The 7,936-nt window shown below is 37.0% G+C and overlaps 1 pseudogene; it reads right to left on the bottom strand.

Annotated features, from left to right (window-relative positions):
* Positions 1-3,548: 3,548 nt before the first annotated feature.
* On the bottom strand, positions 3,549-3,645 carry LOC132225250 (small nucleolar RNA U13; annotated as a pseudogene).
* Between the last annotated feature and the right edge of the window lie 4,291 nt (positions 3,646-7,936).

Here is a 7,936-nt window from a genome sequence, read left to right as displayed (position 1 = left end):
GTCCAAGAAAAAGGGGTCATTAATCAAGCAAAGTCCAAAATGGAGCAGGAGGGTAATTAATTCAATAACATAGATAGAGCTGTTTGTCTTGGAGGTGAAGTGAGGCATCTTCTTTCGAGACATAAAAAAAAGAAGAACGAATTAGTTGTGAAGAAAAATAGTAGGTTGGTAGGTAGAAAGAGAGACAAGATTGGATATGGGAGGAGGGAAGTTGGTAGAGTTCGTGTCTCCTGGCCTTTTATATTCTGAGAAGAGGATGAAGCAAAATAGGATTGAGAGAAGCAGGGAGAGGCAGGGTTGTAAAAATATAATAAGGGCATCCTATATAATAGAAGCCTAATATGCTAAGTGTCCGGTCATCTGGTCAACCAATCAAAGTGTAATATGCTAATGATATGCTAAGGCCACTCAACCACTCTCTATGACATATACTGACCGCCAGGGGGCAGACAGTCAATCCAGTCAATCGGTCGTCCAGTCGTTATGACGTGCACTGACCAACAGGGTGCAGACATTCTGTCTGGCAGGTTAGTTCAAGATGGTTGGGCTGGACAAGCCCTGGAGCCCTACTGTGGTCCCTACTGGCTGGCCAACCTCTTGCGTCCCTCCCCAGCCCTCATCGTGCACTGGTGGGGTCCCGTGCATGGGCCTGCACCCTCTCGCAATCTGGGACCCCTCGGGGGATGACGGAGAGCCAGTTTTGGCCCGATCCCGCAGGCCAGGCCGAGGGACCCCACTGGCACCTGGATTTGTGCACCGGTCCTCTAGTATAGTTACTAAAAGAATCTGGGATGCTAAAGGGAGCAGCCTAGAGATCAGTGAAAGGAAGTTCAAGCTTTATTGAAATTGTTTAGTTGAGGCTGAAAAGCACAGTCGCAGAAGCTGACCCATTAGTTGGCTATGTCTTAGGATGGGGCTTGGCAGTATGAATTTTTCAGAAGGACAAAGAAAAGGAAGGAATAAAGGGGAGAGTAACCTTTATTTAGCCCATACCTCTATTGATCTACCTTACACACATTATCTCATATAATGATCACAAAATGTTCAGAGGTAAACATCATTTTCATTTTACTGGAGAAGAATCTAAGCTTGAGAAATCATACTGCCTTGGAGAAGGTCATGGGTTCTAAATGGGTGAAACAGGAATTTAATCTGTGTATGTCATGTTTTATATTCAATGCACTGTCAACCATATTGTGCTAGGCAAGAATTAGGAATTATCTGAAATCATTAACCAGTTGGTCTAGATGGAGTTGAAGAAAGCAGATGAAACACAGACAAGGGCTTTTGAAGAAATAGAATAGAGAAGGGTCAAGAAAAAGAGTTGTTAAACATAGTTGACTCACTTGTATTTGGAGCATAGCCATTGAGGATGTAAAAGAAGAGAAAGATACAGTCAAAAAGTGGGAGTTAGAAAGTTGAGATTTGAAAGATAAAAAACATCCCAGTGATAGAGAATCCATGTAAGGTTTTAAGAGTCCTTCCTTAAAGTGAAGGTGAGTTATGTTGGATTTCATATGCCAAGAACATATGATATAGGGACATTGCTTAACATGGTTAACCTGTTACCCATGTGAAAAGTGAAATGGTCCTAAATGAAGGAAGGGCTTGGTTTGGCAAAGAAGAGGATGAACCTCTTTTTTTTTTTCTTTAATGTCATATAGGTAATGATGCCATAACAAGATTTGAGGGAGGCACATCTTTTTTTTTTATTGCTTAAAGTAATACAAAGGGTATTACATATGTGTCCATTCCCCCCCCCCCGCCCTAGACAGTCCCCTAGCCTCCCCTATCCCCCAGTGTCTTATGTCCATTGGTTGTGCTTATATGCATGCATACAAGTCCTTTAGTTGATCTCTTACCCCCCTACCTCCTGCCCCCCAACCCTCCCCGGCCTTCCCGCTGCAGTTTGACAATCTGTTTGAGGCAGCTCTGCCTCTGTATCTATTATTGTTCAAAAGTTTATAATGGTCTCTATTATCCACAAATGAGTGAGATCATGTGGTATTTTTCCTTTATTGACTGGCTTATTTCACTTAGCATAATGCTCTCCAGTTCCATCCATGACGTTGCAAATGGTAAGAGTTCCTTCCTTTTTAGAGCAGCATAGTATTCCATCGTGTAGATGTACTACAGTTTTCTAATCCATTCATCTACTGATGGGCACTTAGGCTGTTTCCAGATCTTAGCTATGGTGAATTGTGCTGCTATGAACATAGGGGTGCATATATCCTTTCTGACTGGTGTTTCTGGTTTCTTGGGATATATTCCTAGAAGTGGGATCACAGGGTCAAATGGGAGTTCCATTTTCAGTTTTTTGAGGAAACTGCATACTGTCTTCCATAGTGGCTGCACCAGTCTGCATTCCCACCAGCAGTGCACGAGTGTTCCTTTTTCTCCACATCCTCTCCAGCACTTGTCGTTTGTTGATTTGTTGATGATAGCCAGTCTGACAGGTGTGAGATGGTACCTCATTGTTGTTTTGATTTGCATCTCTCGGATGATTAGTGACTTTGAGCATGTTTTCATATGTCTCTTGGCTTTCTGAATGTCCTCTTTTGAAAGGTGTCTATTTAGGTCCTTTGCCCATTTTTTGATTGGATTGTTTATCTTCCTTTTGTTAAGTTGTATGAGTTCCCTATAAATTTTGGAGATTAGGCCCTTATCAGATATGTCATTGGCAAATATGTTTTCCCACACAGTGGGTTTTCTCCTTGTTTTGTTGATGGTTTCTTTTGCTGTGCAGAAGCTTTTTATTTTGATGTAGTCCCATTTGTTCATTTTCTCTTTAGTTTCAAGTGCCCTAGGAGCTGTATCAGTGAAGAAATTGCTTTGGCATATGTCTGAGATTTTGTTGCCTTTGGATTCTTCTAGAATTTTTATGGTTTCCTGTCGTACATTTAAGTCCTGTATCCATTTTGAGTTTATTTTTGTGTATGGTATAAGTTGGTGGTCTAGTTTCATTTTCTTGCATATATCTGTCCAGTTTTCCCAACACCATTTATTGAAGAGACTATCTTGGCTCCATTGTATGTTCTTGCCTCCTTTGTCAAATATTAATTGGGCATATTGGTTTGGGCTGATTTCTGGGCTCTCTATTCTATTCCATTGATCCATATGCCTATTCTTGTTCCAGTACCAGGCAGTTTTGAGAACAGTGGCTTTGTAATACATCTTGATATCTGGTATTGAGATCCCACCTACTTTGTTCTTTTTCAGGATTGCTGCAGCTATTCGGGGTCTTTTTTTATTCCAGATGAATTTTTGGAGAGTTCGTTCTAGATCTGTGAAGTATGCCGTTGGTATTTTAATGGGAAGTGCATTGAATTTATAGATTGCTTTGGGTAGTATGGACATTTTAATGATGTTGATTCTACCAATCCATGAACATGGTATGTTCTTCCATCTGTTTATGTCTTCCTCTATATCTTTTTTCAACGTCCTGTAGTTTTCTGAGTAGAGGTCTTTTACCTCTTTAGTTAAGTTTATTCCTAGGTAGCTTAATTTTTTTGGTGCGATGGTAAACAGGATTGTTTTTATAATCTCTCTTTCTGAAAGTTCACTATTGATGTATAGAAATGGGGAGGCACATCTTACACAATAGTTTGAACACCCAATATTCACATTTATAAACTACAAAAGGATCTGAACCTCATAATTGAGGTATCAGAAAGATAAGGGTAAAAACTCTCACTCTTGCACTTTTAGATGATATCATTGGAAATAATCTTTCTAAGTACTGAGAGATAACAGACTCAAGAATAGATGGAGGAAAAAGGTTTTATTTTATGGTTCGTTTTTAAGCAGGCTTTACTTTCAATCAAAGTTCTACTCCCAGTTAATCTTTTATTAAATCTACAACATTACACTTTTTTGTAATCTTTTAATAAGTTTTGTCTAAACCTGTAAACATTTTTTCAGCATTAATAAGTGATTTGTAAATCTCTTTAGTCCACTTAGGGTAATAATGTTTAAAGCAGGATTGCTTATTTCAGTGGAAAATTGTAAAATCTCCCTGCTCCTTCCCATTTCTTTTGAAGTACAGAATAATGGGGCAGATTAATCCTGCTCAATTTATAGTGCTGCATTATTAACCAAAACTGCTTTTTAAAGTCTGTTATAATTATGTCTCAACAAACCATAGATAAATGGTCTTACTATAGGGGATTTATGCTAAGTCAAATTACTGGGAAGTAGTAAAACCTCTGTGCTTTTAATTACAGCACTTCCCATTCTAATAAGAAAAGTTGATTTCTCTAGTAGGTGCCAAGGATATAAAAAGTCTTTTTATTCTTTCTTTAACAGGATCAGTAAAGGAAAACACTAAAACCAATCAACAAGTTCATGAGTGTCTCAAAACAATGTTCCCTGTGTAGAAGAACGAGCCAGGTGACCATAGATCAGTCAGTTCAATTACCCCCACTGTGTGCTACTCTTTCAGGATCAGCACACATATGACTGTAACATGGTGTGTGTGTGTGTGTGTGTGTGTGTGTGTGTGTGTGTGTGTGTTTAAATCATCATCACCTGTTTAGTGACTGTTGGATGTTAGCTCCTGCCAGAAGAACTAATGTTATCACTAATTATCTAATATGGAATATTACAAATTCATTTAGTAAATGGCATTTATAATGGGAGCAAAGTTTTATCTTTTATAATCAGAGAGCACATTGATAGCATCTTTCCTTAGGCAAAGAGGATGCTCTTAATCTCCACATCTCCAATCTATTAATAATTCTCATGTATGACCTACAGGTTCATTTTGTCCTTTTGTATTTACTCTTTTATATTTTTTGTTTACTTATTCTTAATATATTTTCTAAAGGTGTTATAACAAAGCATTTATATAACTATTTTTGATAATACTACTTCAGGTTATGTTTATGTCCTTTTTGTGTTGCTAATGACTAGGTAGAATAAAAAAAAAAGCAAGTTGGAGAATTGAAGAGCATAAAGGTAAATTTAGAGCCTTAAATGTTTTCTCTTATGTTATAGTAAAAGGCAATGGGGATAAAAATCAACACTTTGAGTTGATAAATATATGAAATAAAGTTTCAATTTCAAGCCCATATAACCATTGTGGTGCAGTTTTGAGTATGGAAGGGAACAATGTCAGTAATTAAACCAGGACAAGAGGATTAACTCCGGATTATCCTAGGCAAACCAAATGTACTAGTAGGTTACCCTGCTTTTATACTCCTTATACTATTAAATGCCATTTTATGGTGTTTTTTTTTTAGTGATGGTTTTTGTTGTTGTTATATGAAACTGTTTTTGGTGGATTGTAAGCAACCTGAACATGATGCTATTTCTCTTGACATTTCATTGTATTTACCACAATGATTTTCATGTAGTGTGTCATCAATAAATCTTTTCCCAATAAATGAGGCATGTCTGAAGTAGGTGTCAGCATCCTCCACCACTATGTGACCAACATGGCACTTGGCCAACTTCCGTTTCACGTGAAAGAGCAGTTTCTGACATTCTGCCCCTTTCCTTTGTACAATTATTCCTTCAGAAATCTTATTACCCTCCACAATTCTGTCCTAATTTTTTCTCTAGCTAGTTTAAAAATAATATTTCTGTATAATATTATCTGTAATTAGATGCATGTTCCACTTGGCTTCCTGCTGAGTGTATGAGGTTCTGCCTCAAATCCTCCCAGTTTACACAAAATCCAACCTTTGGTAATCTCTCTAAACCATTTTTAGTCTCTTCTCTCAGCTATAACTGATTCCATTTACAGAGCAGTTACAAGTGAAAAAATGTTTATTTTTCAATTACATTTGGACATTTCATGGAATTCTAGAACTTTAAAAGGAAGACATTCAGTTAAATGTTACTTAAGTAGACCACCTTTTTGGATGCTAAGATCCTGAAAATTAAAATCACTTGTCCTAGGTCAGATAGTGGTAGAAGAAAGACTAATGCTAATAAATCATATACATTTATATTTTCAACTATATATGTAGGATGTAAAGATTCCCTAATTGGAGAAAAGAAAGTATCTTTTTGAGTAGTGTGTCACCTCTAATGATGAAAAGTTTGACTCTGGTGATTTAACCAAATAAAAGCTTATGTTTCATAGATAAATAAAATCCCATAGATAAGTGATATAGTGATGATACAGGAGCTTAAAACATTAACATTTTAGGCCCCTTCTGTCTTTCTGCTCCACTGTCCCTAGTTTATAGTTTAATTCTCCTGGTTTTCTCATTATCTCACAAAAGCTACCCAGTTTACAGACTTCCATCTAATTTTTCAGGCAGGAAGAAGAAAGGAGTACAAATGAAGGACATTACCTATATTTGGAAGACAAATAATTCCCAAAAATCTCTAAGAGATTTCTACTTGAATCTTAACCATGGCTGTAAGAAGGATGGAACATGTAGGATTTTAAATTGACACATAGCCACTCAAAGAACCCTATAATATTTTCCTAATAAGTAAAAAGAAGAACTGAGTGTTCAGTAGGCATCTAGCAGTGTCTGCTGAAATTGGTTTAAGTAGGAAGAGAATTTATAAAAGTGTTTTAGTATCTCTGGGAAGTCTAAAACCATAGGACCAGGAGTGACACCCAAGCAATCCTCAGTGTCATCTTATAGAAACGCCATTCCTCCTACTTGACACTAACATTCATCATGAATGATTTGATAATTATCCACTCTACAGCTGCTTTCCTCAAGGAACTAGACCCTAGCATGCTTGACTTGCAACTTACTTTCCTGCAAACATTCTTTTTCATATTGACTATCTATAAAACTTATATTCCCGCTGATTTATCTTAATGAATTCAGTCAAACTTGGTTGATAATGATTGACTATGTTCTGAAGTTATCTTGATTTATTACCACTTTTGCTGTCACTTTTACATCACAAGCCCTTCTGTGCTTTTGTGCAAGAAAATTAGTGATGTGGATGGAGAATTTAGGTTCCATGGCAAGGTATCAATAAAGGTTTACGTAGGGAGACAGGATCTTTCCTAAAGTCCCTGAAAGAACATTAAGGAGGTGGTAATATTGGTCATGTGACTTATCATAGAGAGAGAGGAGGTGGTTTTGGCTTTTGGAGTCAGAAGTTTTAGATTGACATCCAGATACTCCAACTACTGTAATATGAGCTTGGCCAAGAGTCTTAAACATGTTTTGGATATAAAATGGAGGAAAAAAAGTCCTCCTTGATGGGTTGCTCCAAAAGTTAGAAACAACTCTACATGTGACAATACTGTTATGAACTGTAGAGGGCTACATGGCCTTTACATGCTAGATTTTCGACCTTTTTCATCTTTGGCACACATCAACTAATTACTAAAAGTCTGTGGCGCACCAAAAAATATATTTTTTGGCTAATCTGACAAAAATAGATAAAATTTTGATTGATTTACAAAAAAATAATAATTCCATACCCTTTTAGCTTTAAAGTGACTTTTTTAAAAATCAGCTTCCTATACATGTATATAAGGATTTCTGTTACCAAGGATTAATCAGATGTAACCTCATTATGTGGTGTGGCCAATAAGTTGCAAGTGTATTATATGACAAATATATATAGTTCAAGACAGGAAATTTACATCAAAGGGCTATTGTTCTGTTGGCTGTTGTCATTTTTTTATTTGACAATCTAAGTGGAACGAGGTCAGTGCCCCTGACTAAATAGTCAGGTATTGCATGTTTTAATATTCTTGTGGCACACCTGCTGAAAATCACTGTGCTCCATGTAGGTGCCCTGAGCTTTGTTTTAAACACATGCATGCTTCCCCTGCTGCTTCTGCTGAAGTCATTTAACATTTTTGGGTTTCAGCTTCTTCTTAATAACATGGACAAGGTGGGTGTGATGAGATAAATATTTGAGAATTAAAAAAAAAGTATAACCTACTTGTTCTCTAGGAGCTGCATAGAAATAGGTACTTACAATGGGAGAGGAGCAAAAAACCAAG

This window comes from Myotis daubentonii, chromosome 1, assembly GCF_963259705.1.
Source record: "Myotis daubentonii chromosome 1, mMyoDau2.1, whole genome shotgun sequence".
Classification (NCBI taxonomy): domain Eukaryota; kingdom Metazoa; phylum Chordata; class Mammalia; order Chiroptera; family Vespertilionidae; genus Myotis; species Myotis daubentonii.
This window is presented reverse-complemented; position numbering and strand designations above follow the sequence as displayed.